The sequence below is a fragment of the Dromaius novaehollandiae genome, chromosome 4, assembly GCF_036370855.1.
Source record: "Dromaius novaehollandiae isolate bDroNov1 chromosome 4, bDroNov1.hap1, whole genome shotgun sequence".
Lineage (NCBI taxonomy): Eukaryota > Metazoa > Chordata > Aves > Casuariiformes > Dromaiidae > Dromaius > Dromaius novaehollandiae.
The window spans coordinates 38,565,174-38,580,479 of NC_088101.1; the positions used below are offsets into that span (position 1 = coordinate 38,565,174).

The 15,306-nt window shown below is 36.5% G+C and overlaps 1 protein-coding gene across 1 annotated transcript in view; it reads right to left on the minus strand.

Annotated features, from left to right (window-relative positions):
- The window catches only part of IQCM (IQ motif containing M), a 173,038-nt gene that overhangs the window by 98,932 nt on the left and 58,800 nt on the right, over nt 1-15,306 (minus strand). The gene's annotated exons all lie outside the window — the stretch shown is intronic.

The window sequence follows — 15,306 nt, forward strand, 5'->3', positions numbered from 1 at the left end:
TACTTGGCATGTATATCATTTTCTTATTTCAAAACATTTTATGAATATTAACTAAGCAACCTCCTTAGCATCTCAAGAGGTGGGATAGCATCTACCATAAATACCATCGTGTTGTGTAATGTGATCTACAACTTCACGTACAATACATAATTTAATAAGATTTATTAATGATCGTGAATTTTATTCAGGTTCTTATCCCACCTTCAGCTGCATAGAACTGAAGCCCAGAAACTCAAATATACTTAAGCATGTAACGTCTATTGATGGTAATGCAAGTGAGGCAGATAACCTCTGAGAATCTGAAATGAAATACTTAAAGGACATGAAGAGCGTTGTGATTCCCTCCTTTTTCCTCTTCTCTCTCTTTTATCCAGTGGGAAAATTATGTGTCAGTTTTCAAAATTATTTTTCATTTATTTGTTTAATGTCTGCTGTGCTTCACATGTTTGATATTGAGGCAAGGTTAATGGCAGGCAGCTTGCATTTGGAATTGAAAGTGGAGATGTTTAAGGCAGCTCCTAGATACTGTGGCTATATGGTAGATATTGCCAGAATATACAACAGATTAAATGATGCTTATCAAAAATAAATGTATATTAATTTTTCCTATCTGTGCATATTGACTGGGTTCATAACACAGTGAAGGTAATGTCTGTGTATTGTATACACTAGCTACTGACATTCAAGGTCATACCTTAAATTACTTCCTGAGGCAAAACTCCCAGGAAGTTGATTAATGCTTTGACTGTGGTAGTATGTTAGGCTTCACTTGATGCAATGATTATATATGACCCACCATTGAAGGTCTGGTGGAATCAAGGATGCTTGATTGATTCACAGAATGCTCTTTAAGGCGTTTTCATTTTGAAATATGTCTAAAACCTTTAGCTGTAATTAAAGGCAGGACAATGGTTGCCCCTACCCATGCAGAAGCGTAAGACGAACTGAATCAGTAAAAAGAGAATTTCAACAGAGTAAAGACTTCTGCCCTTAACTCGCATTTTGTAAGAGACCTTTAGACTGGATGTGTTCTAGAAAGCAATATGAGAGAGAAAACTGTTAAAAAAAATAAAATGTTTGATTAGAGCACAGAGGAACTGCATTCAGAGTCTGTTTCTTCTGAGGATTTCTTGTGTGACTGTCGGTAAACCATCTAATTTCTCCACACCTCCATGTTCTAATGTTAAAATACGCATAACAACTCATCTTTCTCCAGGGAAGTATTGTTGAACTTAATATTTAGTGCATGTGAGGCATTCACAAACTGTAAATATGGGGCGTGGGCCAATAAGAAATTTCCTAGATATTTTTTTCTCTCTCATGACTGAGAGCTAGGCTACATAATCCAGGAAATTTATTTATGTCTGGAAGCTCTCAGAAGGCTTGATTTACTATGTGACTGTGGTCCAGTACACTGCATATCTCAGTTATGAAGCATACTGACCAAGGAGGTCACTGCAGTTGAAGAAAGAATTAACTGCTCTGTTGGAGGGCTTCATAAACTCATTTATTACTGTTGCTGTGTAGAGCCCCAAACGTCCAGCACAATTTTCTTCGGACTATATTGTTTGCTAGGAACAAGAAAGCTGTTTTACTGAATGATGAGTCTTTTTTTTTTGTTTGTTATATAAGAATGTGCTTAAAACAACATATTGGGAGCTGTTAGGCATTTATTTACCATGGTGGGTTAATCTCATCTGGGGAGGTATAGAAACTCAATCATGAGTGCTACAGTATATAAGCTAATTGCCAGGATAAAACCAAATGAATAATTACTTAACTTCAGAATGGGGCCTGGGGGAATTTTTCTTTAATAAAGGTTTAATTCACCAGTGATAATGAATGCAATCTCACATACTACTGAACAACACCATTAGCATAATGGCTGAGATACAAAAACTATAATTAGAACTAAACAGAAATGTTAATTACAGCCATGAAGGTACCAAACAAAAAGGGAGTTTTCCTTTACCTGTAAAATGGGTTTCTGCCTGTGTAGCTCCAGTAATCCCTATGAATGGGTCATCCACTCCGCTCGGGTGACTGACATGCAGAAATTAAAAACTGAAGCTTCCTTTGCCTTTTGATCCAGAGAAAACTGCGATTCACACAGGGTACTTAAATAGTTAAGAGTACAGATAAGGGCAGTAAAGACTGTACCTCTAATCATAAAGCTTAAAAATTAAGCTTCCGTGTATCTGAATCCTACACTTCAGTTTCTTTTCACAACAAGGCAGGTGCAGCAGGACTAGTCAGGAATATTAGATCTCTTCCAGGTATATTTGCTACCCCCAGAAGTACACAGCACCATGTAGCTGGACAAGGAAACGTGGGCACCCAGTTGACTAGGCAGCTGCTAAGAAGTTTACTGATAACAAGCAGCTTCATTTCCGGCACTAACAACAACAATAACAAAAGCTCTTTGTACTTAAAAATTTGCACAAACTCCTACATCTTGCTTAAATGAAAACTGTGAGATAGCCTCCTGGAAGAACGCTCTTTTGTGCCATTTCTGCTATGCATTTCTTGTAATCTCATGTTACAAAAATATTAAATTTACAGATTCAAGAACCCAGAAGTAATAAAATATGAGAACTAATGTTGCAGATTTTTTCCCTCTACAGGACACTTGTTCAGTGTTTAAAATGGACTGTGCTCACTGAATGGGGAGCTATTTAGTTTTTCTTTTTATCTTCATCATTCTATGTTTGATTCCAGACCTTATTTATCACACATCATCCAAACCCTGCACTGAATACAAAATTACCAATTTCTTCATAGGCTTTTTTGTGGTTTTCTCAGCTTTTTTGTGGTGCTCTCAGCTCTCACTATAATTAATCTATCCTCACAACACCTCTAGGAAGTCATATAATTGAAGCACAGAGAAATGAAGGCCACATGCCTAAATATTCGCTAATTTGCGTGCCTTCTTTGACGACCAAGTATTCTAGAAGAAAAAAGTCATTGTTTATCTAGCAGTGCACATTTAAAATACTGCCTCTATTTTCTTGAGCTATACACATGAACCTTCAGCATGTTCAGAAGCAGAAAATATCTGTAAAAATCTGTAAAAATTCTAATACAAGAGATCTGTTCAGCACCCCATTAGAACATGGGGGTGAAGGCAGAAGAAGAAGCCAGTCCTCTACAGTGGCATTCAACCACCTGAACCATGAGACAGTCCCTCCCATCCATATAGTTCTGTGCCTTGTACACTTCAATTTCTGCAACGAAAGAACAGGCAATCAAAGAAGGGTGAAAAGGAAGAAAGAAAAATAATAATAACTTGAAAAATCAGAGATATTTCTGTTATTGTATTTGCTAAATTCATTGTAAAATGGAGAACTTGGGTGCAGTTGTCAATGGAAAGGACATTTGTCCTGTTCATCTAACTCTATTGCCACTGAAGCTAACAAATGCTTGCATTTCCTGGATACCCAAACCTGATCCGAATCTACAGACCCGACAAGGAGCAAATATACCCCATGATGAAGCCAGTGTGTTCTGAGAGCATGGGCTGACATATTGTGGGTAGTGATGAACATGGCCACTTTATTTTAAGATGTCCAGAAGAGAGTTTAGTACAAGTGCTTTCTTTTCAGTAACAGGCAAGTGATTACAGCACTGATGCTAAATCACTGTCTAAAACACCTTGGTGGGGGGGGGGGGGGAGGCTCAAAGTTTATCTACTTAAATAGCTCTCTCACCACCTGGCTATACATGATATGTTCTTTCCTGTTTAAGCTGAACAACCTCCACAAAAAATATTCAAGCTTCAGTAGATGAAACTGTGGAAAAACAAATCCCAAAACCATGACATGACTTTTTAATGCAGATAAGACACTTTCCTGGATGGCCAAAATCTGGCTTCTGATTGTGTTTAGGCACTTAGTGACAATTTAAAATAAAATGCATATTATTACAGTATGGACAAGAAACCAAATGCCTCTTTCTCCCAGGCCCTGAACCATAAAGTCAGTCTCCTGCTCCCCCTATTACTCCCTCTCTAGTCCAGTGATTCTTGGAGTCCCTTCTGCCCAGCAGAACAATTTCAACAGGAAATACGATCCAACCCACCTAACCAGCCTATATCACAATGATTAAAAGATTAATTTGAGAGGTTAGAAACATGAATTTGAATCTTTTCATGCTAGACAAAGCACTGAAACTTGAAATACCATTTTCCAGGCAAATGCTGTAACAAATATTCTGACTGGATATAGGGAAAAACTTATTCACCATGAGGACAGTCAAGCAGTGAAACAGGAAGGTTGTGCAGCTTCCATCCTTGCAGGTTTTCAAGATCAGACTGGATAAAACCCCATGCAACCTGGTCTGACCTCATAGCTAAGCGTTCTTGGAGCAAGAGGCAGGACCAGAGACCTCCCAAGGTTTCTTCCAACCTGAATTATCCTATGCCTCTACATGAAAAGATCACATTCTTCATTGGTCATACTGCAGAAAAAGCAACAGTTGAAACCATGTCCTATGAGAAACCCTGAACTACTTGCAGTAGACTAGGAATGCTTAACATACACAGTCCTTCAATCTTACCCATCTGTTTGATTCTTTCAGTGTCTAGAGAAGCCATTTGTAGACAATTTCCATGTGTAGTTCTCGTAACAGATTTCTATTTTCTTCTTTTATCTCAGTAATTCTGGTATTAAACACATCTTAGCCTTACTAGACAGTGAAAATATTTATGTCTAAGGTGATTTTTACATTTGAGAAAAGACTGCATTTTAATTTCGAACAGAAATGACCTATTAGGCTAAACTGCCCATTCCATCAGAATGCTGTACAACTTTAACAATTTCAATTCACTCTGCTTAAATTACGATGCACAAAGCTAGACAATCTTCTTGTATGAATTTGTCTTTCATGCAAAGTAAGGTTTTCTGGAAAAAATGCTGTAAAACTAACAAAAAAGAACAAAGGAACAGCTGTAAGTCAAGAGTTCTTATGCCAACACACTGTTCAGCTGGGTTCCACATTCACTTCCATCCCCTACATCATGCTGATTATAAACTTAGATGCAGTTCTAATGTTTTCATTTAATTCATTTTTTCCATATTTTAAATTCATTGTATTTAGTGAACATTCAGTTTGAAACATGCAATATCAAAAGAAACCCCGCAGGTGCAGGGAATTTGAATAATCAGGTCCAAATAATCCCTGAACCTCAATCCAGTGAAGTCTCGCTGGGACCGTTTTAAATGTGCAAAGGAAACAAATGGCCAAATTACTCTAAACAATTGTGAGGTAATATGAAATAAGGCAGATGATTAAAATATTGATACTTATATGACAGTAATGCCTTCAGTCCCCCATGCAGATACAGAACCTCTTGTGCCAGGCACTGTACAAAGACACAGGATGGTGTTCTACCCAGGAGAATTTACAGTCCAGTTCTTGACCTCCCCTTAACTTCCTTGTTGCAACACTGGGTCAGGAATAGACAAGATAGAATGCTGGGAAGAAACGAAAATATGAAATAACTATTCAGCAAGCCTGTAGAAGCACCGGCCATAATTCTCAAATTTCTGCAGTTCTGTTTTTGTGCCCTGCTCCCCAAACCCCACAGTGAACGAATCCTCTTATGTGTTCTTCTGCCATCTTCAATAGCTACACACTGGCTGTCTGTAATATATCTTGCAACTTTGTAGGTACTTCAGTTTTCCTTAGACTGTTGCAGTGTGTCAGAATTATTTAGGTTACTGGATTCTCTACATTGCTTCTTAATTTTAGGGAGGTTCTTCTATTTGCTTTTTTTTTTGCATTACTATAAGTTTTCAAATTCACAGCTTGGCATACTATTATCTGCTAATGTCCTCCAAAGCATCTAAAGATTACATTCCAAAGATTAAGAACAACTGGAGATATGCAAAATGAACAATGTGATGCATATTCTTTTAATAAGTGTATTATCTATTCTTAGATTGTGCAACCCATTTGATGTATTGTTCAAGAATATTCAATGACTGAATATAGCCCAAAGAGCTGGAGGACAGCTTTCTCCTGAAAATCGGCACAGTCTGAAGATACTGGCATAAAGTAAAATTTGTCATCTAACTGAAATCTTAAATTCTCTAAATATTTCATGGCATACACATTTATGCGTTGATGAAGATAAAGCAATGGAAAATCAATAGTTGTACATACGTAAACATCCATACTTACATTGCAAACTTGACTGACATCTTGGAAGTGGAATATTTAATCAGTTTCTCTCGACAGTTTTATCCATGGGCCTTAAAGTGCTCCCAGTTTTACATCTGTTGTAACTCTACAATCAAATCTGACTATTTTGCACAACAGCAATATTTTGCAAATTTATTTATCTTTTTATAATGAAAATTCCTCATACTGAACTTGGTGGATGAGAGAAAGGCTTTGCTACACAATAACAGATATGATGCCTATTGTTCCAAGTCTCTCTAAGCAAAGTTGCTTTACTGGAGTGAAGCAGTATTATGCATCCTAACCTTCTGTTATTAGCTAAAGGTCTCATAACCTAAAATACTAGGAGACATATCAAATAAAGTTTTTTTCAAACCAGATTTCAATCAAAAAGTCATCCTCACAGTGCCCATGTACTTGTCTGCATCCACATCACAGATGAAAAATAGCAAAGTTGCAAAAAAATACCTGATAAACTATGGTCTTTATTTATCAGAAAGATTTCTTTAGCTATGGCTAAATCATTACTTTTTTTCAGTGACCAGTTTGCCTGTTACACAAGTAACTCTCCTTTTTGGCTGAGTGAGTAAGAATCCAAACATCTAATTTCTTTACTCTCCACCTGTTAGCCAGGATATATCCACATTGGTTGTCAGCCATGCCAGGCCATCCCCATTTTCATTTCCTCAGTATGCCTAATACTGCCATTCAGACAGTACATTTAGTTATGATTTTTTCTTTGACTTTTTCAGCTCTTTGTGTTTGGAGATTTTGAAGGTAGAGTTAGGATGGTAAAGATATTTGGCTCTGAATTACTTCATAGCAACCACAAATGGATGTCTATAATTCATCTCTTATCTCAATATTTATTTTATTACAGAAGACACTCTCCTTGAATGGGTACTAAGCACTTCTGAAAATCAGGCAGGTTCCTAATTTAGAAGCCTAAATTTTAGCCCTTGAATCTCAGTTGCATTTATTTGCCTGTGTGGTTCCCAAGCCCAAATTCACCCTTAGTAGCAGGGAGCGCAGTTTCTCTGGCTTCAATTTTACTATCAGTGAGTAAGTTTATTCATTCTTGAGAATGTACATTACCATCTGTCAATACAAGTTTTTGCTTGTGATTTTTTCATAATGAAGCTTTACCACTTTCCACTAATTTCTAAGGACAATCTTTTTTAAAAATAACCAAAAACATTACAGTTAGCTCCTGTTGGTTTGTTTCTTTTTAGCAATGCATCTTGCATCTATACTGATTGCTAGGCTTTGGAAATAGACTGAACATGTATTTATTGACTAATCAAAAATACAGTAAAAGTAGAAAGACACAGCAATATTTAAAATCTAGCTGATTACCCTTTGGTGGCAGATGACTAACAGCTTACCTCAGCAAAGCAAAAATTGCTGCCAAAGGTTTCTTCATAGAAGTAATCCTTATTTATTATCCAAGTTCACAGCTGTATACACTGCAGGCAGTAACTAAAAACACTTAAAAAGCACGATGCTAAAAAAACAAACCCCAAGCTTACGTGACTATGATGCTTATTAAAAGTCCAATCCAGCCTCATTAAAACCAACAGGAGGGGTTCTGCCAATGATTTCAGCAGTAAAAGAATAAGGCTCAGGGAAAATATTCAGACAAATGCATAAGGCTGCATTCTGCTCATTAGCAGTGAATGTATGATTCTCTCTGGCATGAACAGGGAAAGTACTAAACAGTTTCAAGAGTTCTTAGGTTACTCAGTAGTCTCCTTTCTTGAAATAATAGGACAACAATAAAAGGCATATTCTGCCCCCAGTGCACACATGCAGCCCCAGCTGTCCAAACTCCAGTATTTCTTTCAGAAAAAAAGTGGTTATACACAGCTGTTGTAACAGCTTTTGGGGCCAATTTGGTAATCTCTACATAGGATAGTATTTTTATAAGATACATTAAAGTCTCATTTATTATTAATAATCACTATTCAGTATTTGGTAAAAGGTATGGAATAAGACTGGATGAAAAAAGAGATATTCACTAATCAATCAACCACTTACACTCTTTGCCAGGAGGGAAGAATACAGTGCAATAGTCTACTATTCCTCTCCTACTATGCACCCCATCTTGCCCTTAGATGGCTTTTACTTGTCCTTCCGAGGCTGCACTGTGCAACATTCTCATGCAGTCTGCAGGAGCTAAATATGAAACTGAGCAACGTTAGGTGACAAATACCAGCCAGTGATTTAAAAGACTGAAACAAGGTAGAATCAAACAGATTCTGCCCCTTCCCTCTCGTATCACTGCTATGGAAAGCAATCATCTTCAGAAAAAAATCTGGTCACAGTTTTCCTGACACTGTGTTTGTGAAGGATATTTATAAAGGACATCTGCTGTGGATGCCTCATATAGCAGTAGCCCCTCTGCAGTGCTCCCTGTCTAGCATTCAGCTGCTTCACCACGACTAAGTCAAAACATGCAAAGCTGGGAGCACCAATGAATATTATCCACTTCACTCTGCACAGAGCCTGAGGTCCTGTCAGAAGTGGAAAAGGGACCCTGCCACTGAAGATCAAAACCGATCTGCCAGAGCCAGAAAGACAGAAAAGAACAGAAAGCTATGGAGTCTGGATGAATAAATGAGCCTCTAACATGAACTGAAGAAAAGCAAACGGAGACTTCAGCAGACTGCGTGTGGAAACAAAATTTAGAATAAGGAAGCCATCTCAGAAACCTTTGTATGTTCTTCAAGGTAAAACCTGGTGATAGCCCAAGCACTTCCATTCTACAAGACCTTCTATAAAGGGAGCAAAGCTGATGACACTATCCACTGTGGTTTTAGAGATCTCACAGTGAGTTCTGAAGGAAATACTATGTTGACATAGTACCAAGCAGCAATACAAGCTCAGGTCCCAGAAGCACAGTTAGAGTTGTATTAAGTCTGGACTAATTAGTCATGTCTCTCAGCAAGGCTAATTAGTCCAGGCTCTGCACTTGTGCTGACATGGTGATATTGTCCCGGTTCAAAAGATAGCTCAGGCAGTGTTAGCTCTGATTTATAAACTATGCTCCATCATAGTGCAGAAGCAACCACTGAAGCAATCCATTCCAGACACAAGACATTAAAATTTTATAAATTTAAACTAACACTACAAACCATATTCAGAAAAATACGAGAATCAATGGAGGTCCTGAATGAGAGGTGGCAGGTGCACTGCAAAAGAAATGTGACATATAAGGATTACTGCAGCAGGAATCAGTAGCTTATGAGGCCTTTGTTTCTAAGTACCACAATATTGTCAGTCTGAAATCCATTCTTCCTGATTCTCTCTAACTAGAGCTAGACATGCAAGGAATGCATTTGCATAGCTGTATGTACCCTATGCTGACATACACTGCATCATTCCAGTAATTTAGAACATTTAGCTATAGCCATTGTTTGGGTCAGAGCCTTAGCTGCTATCATTTGGCATCATTCCAAAAAAACTGACTGCGATCCTGGGGGCAGTCAAAGCCCCTCACGTCAAAGATTTTTTAAGTTATTAAGATACCTGTGTTTTCATTCTTGTACTGACCTCCTCTTCCCCTTCATTCACTCCAGTTCTCTTTCCTCCAATTTTTCCAGTTCAGGTTGTCTCATAGCCTAATTCTTCTGCTCACTTCAATATACTTCCCACCTACGTTTATAATGGGCAAAATGCCACTCAGTCCTGCTACTCAATAGATTGCAGTAGCAGTTGCAAAGTGCTGTTCAGAGGTTTACGGACAGTTTTCAGACCTTCTGGTCACGCCCCTGATGAATCACAAACCTCCTCGGTTTGTGACCTCCTTGTTGCACCGGAAGCCACTGATTAACTAGACTTTGGAGTTGCCTCCACAGCAGCAGTATAGCTCCAAAACTGTGGAGATGTCAGGAATTTTTAACTCTTTCGATCCAGCTTCTGGTTATTTCAGTTCCACTTTTATTTCTGTATGCACAGTGTAGTGATTTCTGGTCTATAAGCAATCCTTCACATATTATACATGCTTCATTTGTGTAGACAGTTTTACTGTGGCTAAAAATATAAGGCAGTTACCTCAGTAAAAAAATACTTCTATATTACAGTATGCATATAGAAAAAAATATGCAACAAATTCCTAAAGGGAAGAATATACCTATTACTTGTTCAAATAATTCTAAGAGGAAAATTAATTTTAATTTTTTCCAGTAGAATTCTGTAGTAGAAAACATCTACATTGTAACTGCTGTACTTAACACGCATATGCATTTCAAGTTTATATGTTTTCTTAAAAGGTAACTACAAATAAGGACACTGGGTGAGTAAATTCATATTTGCCTATCCTGCTATTATAAATGATGTGATCTTTCCAAATAGAAGCACTGGAATAATTAAACTAATTTTCCAAAATTATTCTAGTATATTCAATTACAGATTTTAATTATTTTGGAGAAATAATTCACAATGTTGATGAAAGAGACCGTAGTAAGAATCATGGCAGAGTACAGGTTTCATGTTCCTGCATTCCATAAGCCTTATTAGAAAATGTAAATCAAATATTTGATGAATACTAAGAGCCTATTGGGACATTACAATGAATATTACCATTGTGACTCTGAGAATCAGGTTGAAGTATAACAGAAGTCAGTTAAGGTAAGTGGATTTCAGTGCCAAAGAGAACATTAGCTGTTTTAAAGAGGCCTCTAGAGTATGATCCAGTATTAAATATGAAAAAAATGATGCTTAAATAACACTTAGATTGTGACACAAACCAACAAAAGACACCAGAATTTCAAAGTTTCAGCTGCTGCCTCATACAAATCGATCTCATCTCCCATGTTCATAACAATCAACAGAGAACAGCAGGGTGGGGGGAGAACGGGTATAATGGAGTTAACTTTGAATCTCCAATGTTATCCCCTAATCATTCACCATTAAAATTAATGAGAACTTTGCCTCTGCTTTCAAAGAGGGCAGGTCCTAATGCTGGCCCTGGCCTGTATTTAAAAAAATGATTTTGTATTTAATGTTCTGTAAAAAATCCAAAGCTCACTATATTCTATAAAGTGGAGGTTTGATAGCCTAAAAGGTTAGATTTCAGTCATTGTGGCAGCACTTCATATTCATACTTCAAGTTTTCAAAATACTGTGCAAGCTGTAGTTTATTCTTTCTAGGAGACGCCATGCTTCAGAGGGGGGGAAAATGGGAAACACAGGTTAACTTATTTCCAAAAGCCACAAACAAAGGCTGTGGCAGGGAGGTTATTCTGTCTCAAGTTTTTCACAAAGCACCATAGCACATTACTACTTGTGAACATTTAAGAAAATATCTACAACTTTATGTTCATTTAAGGGGATGGAGGAAAAAAAACTATAAAAATTCTGTGCGCTTCACTACCTCCTAACTGGGGTAAACATACAGACACTATTAGTAGATTCAGGGTGAAAACATAATTATAAATCTTCAAATTTTAAGGGGCCATGGATGAATTCTGAAGATGAATCAGGAAGATGTTTGCATTTGACAAAGATAAGATTATAAAAGATGATTCTGTAAAACCTAATGAAATTTCTACCTTTCAAGATAGCAGAAGATAAGCTACTCTACTAAATATTCCACTAGTTGGCTAAAATTTCATATATGTGATTGTTCTTGTCAAACTTTATGTATGAGCTGAACTCAGAAGAAGTAAGCAGTTTCATATTTTTCCAAATTGAAATTTGTGCTTTTTGTACCAAAAGGTCAATTTACCTATTAGGACTTTTATTCAGAGAATTTTGGGTAGTGCTCTGTTTTCTGAATTCTCCCCCTTCCCTGTCATTTCTATAATTTTATCTGTGGTCAGTACATTTCATGAGCTCTTACATTAGGATATCACTGGCAAGGTATTTAATAACAGAAAATGTGCATTAGGTATTGCTTGAACTATTCCATATTCAAGGAAAGGAAGAACAGATGTAATAAGCACCTCTGTTCCTAGAGCTTTGACAGAAGGCCTGAATCTGCTCTGGGTAAGCAGGGAACCACGTTCTTGGAGGATACCACGTCATAACCTGTCACACAGTCTAAATGCAGCTCTATGAGCTTTTGAAAATCCCACTCCTTCTGTGTACCATACAGACTTGGCAATCCAAAAGCAGTGGCCTATACTTGAGAAATATTAGCTTACATGTAGCAAACACTTCCTAGTCATTTCTGAAAGGACCAATTCCATCTTCTGTATCATTACAGTCAGTAGAGGATTTGCCTTCAACTTCAGTAAGCACTGTGAAGCTGTGAAAGTCTAAATAACTTTTGATCACTATGCAGATGTAATTTTATTCTAAAATTACAAAAGATTTTATGCCACTACAGACAGCAAAACAAGTAAAAATGCAATTTCTATTCTGGATCATACAGTTGCAAACACTTACATACGTCTTTAACACAAAACATACCATTAACCCTGTTAAATACATAAAACTAAAACTGGGTGGTCCTCTACCCAGTTCCTTTACACTGAGATTTTTTCTGACTCCTCATTGGAACAAAGTTCTGGAAAAACACATTCCTGAAACCATCAACAAAATAGAATACGGTCAAACTATCTTCTTGTGATACATTGTCCCCTTTTCTCCTTGACCTAAAAATATTGATAAGTTGATAAATCTTAATAAAATATCAGCATTTTCCAGCTCCTACTGAATTTCATGGAATGGATCATAAGTACAGCTTTGTAACATACTTGCTCTTTTTTTGCAGAATAAAGAGCTTAGTAAAAACCTTAATTTTCAATTCTTTGGTTTTTACCTAGACCATTTCTGTTAAATTCAAATATTCTACCAGTAGTAGAATTGTATTCACTATACCTGCATAAACTTTCAAATTAGTTTTACAGGGATTAAATCTGACTGACATCACAGACTGTTTTAAAAAAGGGGTATTAAGTGACCTAAGTCATTATTTAATTACTCTCACACAAAGATTTAACTCAGTGTGACAGTATTATGCCAATATTTAAATGAGAGATGCCCACGTTTCTCTGAGCCAAGACCAGGCCCAATTATTAGAAGCGATGAGCTTGATTTGAACTAGCTTTTCTATTGATGTCATTGGGCTCAAAATCCTACAGGCGAAGGCCAATCTTTATATTCTGAAGACAATCCACTTTGAAATATCTGTTTGAGACAATAATTCATTCTGGAATGTTTTCTAACAAAAGTGCCACAGATATTTTATCCATCATTGTACTGAATTACATATGCTCTGATCACATGTGCTTGGGTAGGAAACTGGGAAATCTATAAATAGGTATTATTTATATTTATTATTTTTCTATTTAAAAGAAAACATCTATTAATACAGAAAGCAGAAATCCATACTAAATAGCAAAAGTACAGTAAGTGCAGTATTTAGCTAACAGTCTTTCTTTAAAAAATGCAGTCTGTTGAACGGTATCTTAAAGTATTCAGTCATCTATCACACAGAGATTTATTAGACACTCTCTTCAAGGGGAGAGACATCTTGGATCTTATCTTCCACATATGGTCCAGAGACTTTTTGTTTTCAAGAAGTTTGATGGTTATCGCAACATGATATAAAGGCTTCCAGTACAAGGGGTGCAATTTCAAACAGTGGATTCAAAAGAAATTACCACAGGTATGCAGCTTTCAGCACAACTTAACAAAATGAAAATAATAATTCATGAACCGGAGCAGAAAACTCCAACAATGACGGTAACAATGACAGATGCAGAAATATAGTTTCTTGCTGGGTGACAGACAACAATAGCAATACTACACTAAAACTCAATTTCAGATTGAATAGAACTGAGACCAATGTAATCACAGCAAGCCAAATAATAAAAAAACCAAAAGTTATCATCATCAAAACTGACCACCAATGTTGGTTTCTTTAGCAGAAACACAAACCGATAACAGAGATGCACGCTAATAGAAGGAGTGGTAACCCTCAGGAGAGTCATGTGGTTACAGAGGAAGTTTTGTGTCGGTTTTGATTGAGCAGATATAACAATTGATAGTCAAATAAGTATTTAATCATTCTACTGTGTAGAATTTGAGAGATTATTTATAGGAAAAAAAAGGCACTCGCTAGATTGCGAACTACTACTTCATATAGAATTACTACCACAACAGAGTGCCAAAAGATGATAATTTGATAGGAAACAAGGAAAAGGTCTTGGTAAGTCTTTTCATATGCAGAATGCCTAAATGATAGAATTCACACAACCATACAGATCTTTAATCATAATTTTTGGAGCTATGTCATTTTAAAACCAGCTCTGAAAAGGGCAACATATTAAGAAGGTATAATGTGAAGATATTTGCCTGGTCACAAACTTTATAGAAATGGTTTATATCAACACATGGCTGATGACACAAGTGGTTGATGTGATGATATTGCACCGTATCATTTTGCTTTAGGAATCTTTTTTCCTTTAGGTTTGAAGGGTTGCTGAATTGTTTTGTAGGGGGTATGTCAATCAGATAGCATTGATTAAGCTTAAGCCATTTTACCAGAGAGAGTTTTAAATGCAACAATAGATTACAGGAACATATGACAGGACATTTTAAATAATAAAATGTTGTTACTCTCTAATAATTTACAGTGGCAGCTAGCGAATACTAACTTTGCAAGGGTAAGGAAAAATACGAAAATATTGCAAATAGAGCATCCAGAAGATGATAGCATAAAATAATCCTATTCAAATTATCTCTCTTTCTAGCTTTCTTTGCTTTACATTCTATTTTTAACATAAAGTTGTATAGACTAATTATACAGTTAAATCCATTTTGTTCTAGATTTTATTTGTTACATTTTACAAGGGTTTTTTGCCACTGCTTTCAACTGAAAAAGGATCCTGTGTACAGAGTCAATTAGCAAAGTAATGTTAACGGGACAAAGCATCTATGCTTCTGCTTTTGTCATCATTACAAAATGCCAAATGCTATTAATACTGATAGATCAGAATTCGCCTAAAAAGAGTCAAGTCATGAAAATGTAAGAGGAAAGAAAACAAAATTAGGATTTTAGGGTCTTATTAAACAAATTTGGCAGTTTCTGTACTTTGACAACTATTTTTCATCAGAAAAAGCAAGTTTTGATTTTTGTTTAAAAGCCTTTGCGTCCTACTCAGTGTCTCACACACA